The following is a 9,553-nucleotide window of genomic DNA, read 5'->3' as shown; positions in this document are numbered from 1 at the left end:
GGGGAAAGGGGGAAGAACAGAGTGCTGGTGGACGAAGGGTTTATATATGACGACCTTTAGTATCGGTTCGTGGCACAAACCGGTAGTAAAGGTGTTGCAGGGGCCCCACTCTGACAACATCCTGCCACCACTCTCATTAGTACCGGTTCGTGGCACGAACCGGTGCTAAAGATTCGCCACGAACCGGTACTAAAGAGCTCCTCCCGCCTAGTCGTTGGAACCGGCACTAATGGACACATTAGTGCCGGTTTTGTTACAAACCGGGACTAATGTGTCGCACATTTGACCCTTTTTCTACTAGTGCAACGATGTCCATTGGAACAATGTGAATTGACTTGGAGCCTTTTGGATAACTAACATCAAACTATGTAGGCATGTTTGAAGACAAAATAAAAAGGTTTACCACTATTTGTCATCAGAAAAGGAAGAACCGAATATGCAAATAAGGAATCAGAACATACCATGTTGCATGTCCTTGCAAGCTAGTTCCTCCATGTGTCTCCAATAGAAAGTTAATGACACCTACTTGTACAGTCATGCATTCTGCAACCTATGCATAGTATAGCATATTAAACTCACTTGTATTTGAAATTTTGAACGGGCATATTTCTTCAATAAATTTCGATGTAATGAAATAGTTGTATAACTATAAAAAATACTATTACTAAAATAAAAGGTGCGGACAAAGGAAAATCTAGACATAAAGCAGGAACACAAAGCCAAGAAAGTTTGAATTTAGCTATGCTGAAAAACACGAACTATCTTGATGAATTTACAGTATAATCACCATTTCAATAGAGGCAGCTCTGAGTGACATATGGCCTTGAAATATATTTTTCTAATATGTATTAAATTAATGAACAACAAGTGCAATGAAGCCAACCTTATCAACATATCCATATCCAGTGTTTGTAGTTGGTGTAACGATGCGAGTGACAGCGGCGGCCTTGCCTGAGTAATGGGTCCGCAAATAGTTGTAACTATTCACAGCCAAATATGAAATGGTTATGAATTCGGAACTACAAAGCTACAAGCCTACAACACACAAAGATCTAGCTATTTAAGCAGCGAAGAAAAACATTAGAGAAGATCAAAGAAGTAGATCTGATATTTTTTTAATGCGTCATCCAGATATTACCAATGCTGGGTGGCGTCGTCTTCCCCTCCAAGACTTTAAAATTCTTCAGGTGGTCCTCAAGAACCTGCGAAGGAATATACTATGTGCGTCATCCAGATATATCCAAATGATCTCAGCATGCCGTCAATGGGTAACATCAACTTAAAAGTCTTAGGCCACAAGATTAAATACACTCACGGTCAGAACAATACAAAATGGTTGCCATAAAAAAGCCAAATATTTCAAAACTTTCATGCTCACTTGTCCAGTCCTTCAAGAGCAGTAAGAGCAACTCAACATTAGGGACATATAAGTACAATTTCAGTGTCTCGCTGTTTCACAATTTAACTCACATGAAATGTTAATCACAAACCAAACACCAGCACATCATATCACCTCAGAACCATATTAGTAACCCAGTTAGCAGCACTGGACTAAATCATCACATGGCATACAAGATGCGGGTGAGAATTTTATGTGCTAACATAGATAAACCTAAGCCTTCTGCAGGAGAATGGCGAATTAATCAAAGGATCTCGATGTCGCTGCAGAGCACAAAAGTAGGAACTCTGCACTGTTGGACATTACCCAATGATCTCTTTCTTGCTAGATCTAGCACCATCAAGTCCATCCTCCTTTAGCACTCGAAGCAATCCCAACACCCAAAACTGCCGTAGAAGAGTGGCCTGCTTCTAACTACAGTGCTATGTGTACAATTATTTTCTCATAAAGAACAAGCCCACAAAAACTATAATATCAGTCAATGGGTTGTGTTTGGAGAACCATAATGATCATATCTAGAAAACCATTTTCACACCGGTATTTGGAGACAACGTGTGCAACAGACGCAGCCGGATGTTGAGAACAAAGAGCTAGTACCAAACAACATACCTCACATGTCGGCCGCTGCGGTAGGCTCCCGCTCAAGGTGGTCAATGGCTATGGCCAGGAGCCCGCTGCCACCGAGGCTGAGCTCATTGGCATCGGCGGAGATGACGTGGTCAAGCGGCACTAAGCACGCCGCCTTCCCCGTGTCCGCCTCCTTTCCCAACGACCTCGCCCAACCATCGAACCAAACCGCGCCGCCGCAATCGAGCCATGCCGTGACGCCATCCACAAGACCGCTGTACCTATGCTAGAAGTGATGTAATCAGCTATTCGGGTAATGCAAGAGGTTTCACCATTTCAGAAATGCATCACTTCACGAGAAGTTCATCAATCATTTTGCCGCAGTACAACGGAGCAATGGTTGCTCAAATGAACAATTCAGATTCTGTCCAGCTGCGCTAATCATATCAAATCTCCTATATGGTGATAGTTCCATAGAGATCATTTTTACGCTGCCGGTTCGCTTTACCCTAAAATGGAAATAACTTCTCATTAGTAAGATTACAAGATCATTTCTCAGGAAATAGTCTAAATCTAGGAAACCGGTGAAAAATTATAGATTGACACTATGGTTTGGGTGTCTTGTAATGACGACCATACCAAAATACATATACCAATTATCATCCGTGTGTTAGAATCACTGTAGTGACACAAAAAAATAGTATCACAGAGATACGCGGGCATCATCATGTATAGAATGGGAAAACAATTGACCAGATTGAAATACAAAGCCTCGTCAAAATTTACCTATGAATCTGCAGTGTTCTCTACTGTATCCATACAAGGAAATCATGCATTTAGAAGAAGATATATGACCTCATATTTGAGGTAGGTAGCAATTCAACAACTGACTTTGTAGCTGAAACAATGAAATAGGAGTCAGTGACCAACAAGAAGTAACTCATGTTTCTATGAAACTACCAATAAACTGCAAAACAACCTCATCGACCCTCTCAGCCAGCCAAACACAGCTTCTTTATCCCAGCCGATGTCTCATCTCCTGTAGCATCAGGCACAAGCATGTGACACACAAGGGTACGGCCTGCTTGACAAGAGGAGTGTTGCCGCCGCCATTAGGGCTTCGTAACGTGAAGTGAGGCTATGTTTGGGATAGAGTATCAAAGACAAATAACTGATCTGCTACCTGATACATACTTGATATCTGAATCCGTAATATAGTTATGGATATAAGACATGCTATGGTGATTGTATAGGTATGCCTAGTTGGCTGGTTTACATCTTTACTCTTCAACGCATTTAACTAAAACAAAAAACTGGAGTCGTGTGTACCTGATTTCCAGATTCAACACCTAGTTGATCCACCAAAAGTATTTTGTTTGGGGTAATATCAGCAATGCAGTTTGCCTGCTGCAATGAAACAAGAAAATCACTATAACAAAATGCATTAGCAATCTTCCATGTGTATGTGTGCCTGGTGATTTGAGTGAAGAAATACAAAAAAATCACACTTAAATAGTCAGACTTTGATATTCCGTAGAAATTTCTAAGGAAAACCACAAGTTGTTTAATCCAATATTTATAAAGAGGTCTAATAGTGAACTTTCTATCAGCAATGAGCATCCATTTGCTTTTATCTTTTCCTCCTAACTTTCTAACATCATCACATCTTAATTTCAAATTGTTCCAGAACTCCAGGGTTTTTCCCACAAGAATTCTTCTAAAAGTAAATCGCTCCCATGCTTTATTAATAACCTCAGTCACAGAAATATTATGATCATACTTAGATTATGCAACCTGGGATTTGAGAGTTTCAGAGGTTTATCCCCCACCCAGCAATCTTTCCAAGGATCTTGTATTTCCTCATGTCTAATCACCTTTTTACAATGTTGATTAAATAGATCTTTAACTTTCAAAATGCTAGGCCAAAAATGGTAATCTCAAACATTACGCTTGATGTGAGAATGCATTTCCCTTCAACATATTTATTTATAAGAACCTCTTCCCATAGCTCAAATCCAGTTTCTAGCTTTCAGATCTATTTGGTCATGATAGATTTATTCATAAGTTCTACATTAAAATAGATAACCCCCCTGGTCTTTGGGTTGGCAGCAGGTTTTCAATTTCACCAAATGATATTATTTTTTGTCTTCTTCAGCCTTCGACACAAACCTAGCCCTATAAAAAACTCTTTTCTCCCTGATAGGAGTTGCATAGAAGGACATCATAAAGACAAGGACGTTTGTCAAGAATGCCCGAACCAGAGTAACCCTACCAGCCATATTCAATAATTTTCCTTAGCAGCGCCCACACCTCTTCTCTATTTACTCTATCCCCCCATTCGAGTGTTTGTTTCTAGTTCTCACATTAGAAATAGGTATACCCGGATATTTTAGGGGATCAACATCTAATTCACAGGGAGAGATTTCAAGATATAGATTGGCTTTTTTCACAGCATTGGCAAAAAGGAAGATCTCTTGGCATTTGTTCAAATGCACAGGAAATAATTTTCAAAATTATAGCACTATTCTCATGATCTCGCAATAGAGATGTAGTATGATCGGCATATGGCATCATATTCACCCTTTTTATAAAGAGTCTTCTAACACCCATCTAACAAAACATTTTCTTTAACTTTACCCATAATAATTCCCAAAGCATCAGTAGTCAGATCATCAAACAATAAAGGTGTGAAGGCATCTCCTTATCTCAAAATCCTTTATGAGCTTTAAAATAAGGCCCAATGTTAGCATTCAGTCTAATTTGCACATGTCCCCCCTTCACACCACACATCATCAAACCCTTTGAGCTTCAACATCTGATGCACAAAAGGCCCATTTGATTTTATCATAAGCTTTTTCGAAGTTAGATTTGAAGAGAAGGGCATTATGTTATCTATGATGTATAATATTCAAGGCTTAATGTAAAACTACCACCCCCTCCATAATATATTGGGTTTGTCTTTCACCAGAGCAGTCTGAATATGAGATATGACAGGGATCACCACTTTGCTAAGTTTGTTCATTAGGACTTTAGTAATAATTTTAAAGCTCACATTTAATAGGATGATAGGTCTAAATTTGTTTAGCATCCATGGTCTTAAGAACCTAAGTAATAATACCATAATTCAATCTAGCAACATACTTTCATCTGGAAATCTTTAAGTTAGGAGTAAAAAGTTCACCATTTCTCATTTTTGGGGTGATTTCTCTCACCTCGGCTCATTTTGGGATAAAACTGTATTAACTCTATTTTTAATATGTGTGTGAAATAGATATAAGTAGTGATGTTCTACGCGTAATTGTGCATGACACCTAGCTAGTTGTTATTATAGTAACAAAAAGGTGTACATATTTTTTTCTAAAATGCACACAATCATGTGTATCTTGCATTCGGAGAAGAAAGGGTACAACCGTACAAGGAACCATCCACCGTTTTACAAACTGGTCTGCAGCCCTGCCGCACACAAGACTACTCACGCCTAATCCACCTAGCTAGATCCACGCTAAACGCTTGTAGATTAGACCTTAGCAAACCCGTCATTGTCCACCTTCCAACCTCCTTGAGAATTCATGCAATTAATGCCGGCACGGAGGGAGAAGCCCTGTCGAAGACAATTGCATTTCGATGCTTCCAAAGCTCCCAAAGTGCCAATAACAGTATGTTGTCGAACCCCTTTCTGGACTGAGTAGGAAAGCTATGAGATGTTCCTCATTGCAAGAGTGCATCCTGCGATGTTGTGGTCTCACCCGCCATACCATACACTATGAGCAGAGCGTGCCAGACCGATCGAGCGAACACACATCAAACAAGAAGGTGATCGATGTGTTCCTCCTCCTGGCAGTGGCAGAGCCAGGATTTTCAACATGGGTATGCGGAGTAAAAAAAAATGTAACTCTACGGTCACTCCTTTTCAACATGGGCATGAAGAATTTACACTCGAGAAAAGTAACCAAGCAATCATTTAAATATTGTTCCTCCATGATGGAAAATCTTCCAAATTTGAATGTTTATAATCCAGGAATTTAGATGCATAAAATTCACCTTGATTTCCTTGCACTTCTTCACAAGTTTTACAGCGAGCCAATGCAAACCACGCTCAAAATTGCATGGATGCTACAGAGTAGATTAATCAAAACAAAAATAGGGAATGAAGATAACTCTCTATTCTCGACTAAGAATTCGAATAAATCAAAATTAAACACTCACAAAATCAGACGGTGGATGAACTGCGTGCACACGCAGCTGTTGCCGACTTGTCTGCTAGATGACAGATGTGTCGTGCGCGGGTGCGCGCTGTGGCATTGCCGAGTGCGTACTGCGAAGCAGCGAAGGGCGTGGGCTGGCGAAGGAGATCGATCGGCAAGATGAGATGATGCGGCGGCAGCGGCGGTTGCTTTCGATGGCCGATGCGAGCATGTGATGTGCCCCAGATTCACGATGCGGTGGCTCCTAGTCGAGCCTCAAGGATAAGGCCTGGTAGCAGCCCAACATAGGCCCAATTGGTGTTGAATCGCTCTTTTCTTGGTTTCTCCTGCCCTGCACGTACAAGTAGACTGCCATACGAATTATAAAGGCATATAGGAGCTTATATACTGAAAAAATTCTGCAAAAAACATTGGGTATGCATTGCATATCCTTGCATTAGCCTAGCTCCGTCCCTGCCTCCTGGTCACAGAAGGGCAAGCGGCTGATGCGACAATCCCCACTTGGCCAGCTTCTCCGACGTCCAACGCCCGTTCAGAAAGGCGAGCCATGCAAAGAACTTGCACCGCAAAGGTGCACGACACTTCCAGATTATCATGGCCACATCCGTCTGACGACCAACAACACCTAGTCCGTCTGTACATATAATTTTGAGCGTAAATATTAACTGTATATGCTCTTCTAATAAGATTAACCAAAGTGACAAAAAAAAGGTTGCATATGCATGTGTGCGGACCCTGTGTTAACTACTTACCAAAAAAAATAAGTGTTTACTAATTCTTAGCCGATCAGTGTTTTCTTAAGTATCAGTCGATTTCTGAAAAATGCAAATTCAGTGTAGTGCACTAAGTGCAGCGTGACTTCCACGTTTTTTTGGAGAAGTGCAACTATGTGATAAAGTGTACGTTGAACTTTGCATAATGTGGATTGAGACATAAGAAAATCTCAATCAAACGATGGGCCCTAATAATAAAAATATTGCTGGTATGGCCTTTGTGGTTAAAGAGTGCAAGCATTTATGCTAGCCGCTCTGTAATCCACGCCCCCTTCTTCACAATCCTTTGCTTCTTTATAAATACGTGCTCAGCAATCTAAACAGGAAATATAAGCTCCCTACTTTCTCTTAATTTGCTTCTATTCATCTACCAAGTATCACTACCAGGTCGCCGTGAAGACGTTCACAATTTTCATAGGCGCCTCAGCCACCACACCACCACCACCATGGTACTGGTACTCCTAGTAGACAATCTATTTCTCATTTGGCATGATACTTCTGCACACATCCGCCTCTTCTTACTTTTTCTGTGCGTTACCACTGCAATCACCCTGTACCTCATGAACGGTTCGCGCACCGTATATCTTGTTGATTATGCCTGCTTCCGGCCTAATGCCAACCACCGCATCAGCAAGGCCGCATGGATTGAGAACATTCACCACTCCCAGTCTGACAACAACGACGACGACAACCATCGGTTCTTGACCCGTATTTCTGAACGGTCAGGCCTTGGCGATGAGACCTACCTCCCGCCTCCCCACCACTATATCCCACCGCATTATTCTTTAAGCGAAGCTCGTGCAGAAGCGGAACTGTCCATCTTCACGGCCATAGATGATCTGCTAGCGAAGACATCTATCAACCTTGATGCAATTTCCATACTCATCGTGAACTGCAGCATTTTCAATCCAACTCCGTCGCTCGCTGACATGATCATGAGAAGATACAAGCTTCGAGATGATATATGCAACGTGCAACTCTCTGGGATGGGCTGCAGCGCAGGCCTCATCGCGGTGGGTCTTGCGAAGGACCTCTTGCAGACCGCTCCCTCCGACGCGCATGCCTTGGTTGTGTCCACGGAGATTATGAATAGGACCTACTACACTGGGAGGAAGCGTGAAATGCAAGTGTTCAACATGTTGTTCCGCATGGGTGGCTCCGCGGTGCTCCTCTCAACCTCGGGTACCAAAGCTCGTTTTCAGCTCGCGCACGTGATTCGGACATGCACCGGGTACCAAGACAATGCATACCAATGTGTGTTCCATGAGGAAGATGACAAGGGGAATCTTGGTCTCAATTTATCCAAGAACCTTGTGGACGTTGCTGGCAAGGCTCTCAGGGCTAACATCATCACGGTTGGACCTCTTATTCTTCCTTTGTCAGTCAAGATTGCAATTTTTCTCTCATACATTTCAGGGAAGGTGCTAAATGGAACCGCCAAGCCATATGTGCCCGATTTCCGCACAGCTTTCGACCATTTGTGCGTCCATGCGGGTGGACGAGCGGTGATTGATGCAGTGCAACGTAGCCTCGGTCTGCTAGATGAGCATGTTGAGCCATCAAGGATGACACTTCACAGGTTTGGGAACACATCGAGTAGCTCGGTATGGTATGAGCTGGCCTACAGTGAGGCCAAGGGTCGAATGACGAAGGGGGACCGAGTTTGGATGATTGGGTTTGGCTCAGGATACAAGTGTAACAGTGCGGTGTTGAAGTGCGTCCAGCCAGCAAACAATGCTGATAAGGCATGGCAAGATTGCATATATCGCTACCCAATGGATGTTCCTAAGGAGGTGTAGAGTATGGCCTCGGTTAAATGGCAGGCGGCCAAGAAACATACTCCAATATTGTTCACGTTTTTTTCTAAATAGAGGCTTTAATTATCACCCTTCGAATTATGTATTGTGGATACTGCATACAACCAGTGTCATAATGTTGATTATGTACAGGGCCGTCTCCAAGAATTTGGGGGCCCGGGGCGAAATGCAAATAAAATTTTAATTTTTTGTATACTGAAGGACTATCTAAAAAATGTCTGATAGCTATCCAAGAAACACCTCATGCGAAAGCACACAAAAATTTGCTCAACAGCGCAATATATATAGAACTTAAACTCAATACTTAATGGTCAAACAAAATAGATAAGACATATGACAAAAAGTACAAATAATAATAAGGGATACAAAAGAATAGCAAGTCAATAGTTTGCTTCGTCCATATTCCTCCCATATGTCCTTGACTATTGTTGCACGCCACCAGTGAAAATATATCTGCATCTTATTTATTTTTTGTAACAGGGAATAAAACTGATATAAATATGCAACATCTTTCATTTAATCCATACATACATGTTTTTTTTCGATTCAGTATCAGTTCAATGTTCAAATTCATCAATCTGGAAATGAACACACACATCATGTCGCATCTTGTATTGTTGTTTGCCAATCACGATCAAAGAAATTACCCATTGATCAGTGGCCGAGGAGGCGAGCAGTGCCGGTCTTTCTCGGATTTGGACGCACGGCCCGTTTTGGGCGTGGCTGAGGTAGGGCCAGCGCTCGGCGGCAGCAACACCACGGCCGCCGTGGCAATGCAGAGGAAGGGGAGCA

The 9,553-nt window shown here is 42.0% G+C and overlaps 1 long non-coding RNA gene and 1 pseudogene across 1 annotated transcript; one reads left to right on the top strand and one right to left on the bottom strand.

Annotated features, from left to right (window-relative positions):
* Positions 1–410: 410 nt before the first annotated feature.
* LOC147958911 (uncharacterized) lies at positions 411–3,375 on the bottom strand. The gene is made up of 7 exons (XR_015611842.1): positions 3,296–3,375; positions 2,946–3,047; positions 2,753–2,864; positions 2,009–2,475; positions 1,139–1,202; positions 884–980; positions 411–550 (listed from the first exon to the last, which is right to left on the bottom strand). It is a non-coding gene; the product is annotated as an uncharacterized LOC147958911 (long non-coding RNA).
* A 3,916-nt stretch (positions 3,376–7,291) lies between these two features.
* Positions 7,292–8,954, top strand: LOC125523204 (3-ketoacyl-CoA synthase 5 pseudogene; annotated as a pseudogene).
* Positions 8,955–9,553: the final 599 nt, after the last annotated feature.

This window comes from Triticum urartu, chromosome 7A (genome assembly GCF_056163025.1).
Source record: "Triticum urartu cultivar PI428250 chromosome 7A, HENAU_Tu73, whole genome shotgun sequence".
In the NCBI taxonomy this organism is placed as follows: Eukaryota; Viridiplantae; Streptophyta; class Magnoliopsida; order Poales; family Poaceae; genus Triticum; species Triticum urartu.
This window is presented reverse-complemented; position numbering and strand designations above follow the sequence as displayed.